Source organism: Otolemur garnettii, unplaced genomic scaffold (genome assembly GCF_000181295.1).
Source record: "Otolemur garnettii isolate 467f Iridium unplaced genomic scaffold, OtoGar3 scaffold00236, whole genome shotgun sequence".
Classification (NCBI taxonomy): domain Eukaryota; kingdom Metazoa; phylum Chordata; class Mammalia; order Primates; family Galagidae; genus Otolemur; species Otolemur garnettii.
Window position 1 is genome coordinate 977,044 of NW_003852631.1, and position 671 is coordinate 977,714.

The following is a 671-nucleotide window of genomic DNA, read 5'->3' on the forward strand; positions in this document are numbered from 1 at the left end:
TTAAAGGTCATAGGAGGAGTCGGAGACACAGCCGTAACTGGGTAGCAGGAACAGCTGTCCAGATGGTGGGAAATCCTAGACCGTGCGGTGGCACAGGCCCCCAGGAACAAAATCTGGGTTCCAGTAGAAAGAGGAGTCCCCTGCTGAGTGCAGCTGAGAACCTCATGGTCATAGTGAGATGTCAGGAGCAGGTGAGGGGGAGATCCGGGAGGGGGAGCGAGGGAGGGCACTCAGAGCCACTATGCGGAGAAGGGGCAGAGACACAGAGCAGCAAGAGAGCGGCGTTTTGTTTTATGTTTATTTTTGGAGTCCCCAAGCACAGTATAGTGGGAATGGTCCAGAAGAGAGGGAGGAAAGGATGATGCAGGACAAAGATGCGGTGCTAGCAGGAGCAGAGCGCTTCTACAGACAGAACTTCTCAGAGCGGGTCATTTACCCATGCCATTGAGACGGGCAGGAAGTAGCCACTATTAAAGTCAGAGAGAGGTTGTAACCTTGTAAGTTGTGCCTACAAGCCAGGCTTGCAGCAAATGATGTGTAGAAGAGCTGGTGGTTGAGTCTATGCATAGCCAGCCCTAAACAGGAGAAAAGCTCTGGAACCACCTTGTCTGGAACATTCCAGGCACCAGAGAGGTTTACACCTCTGCAAGTGGTGGTATTTTGCCAGGCTC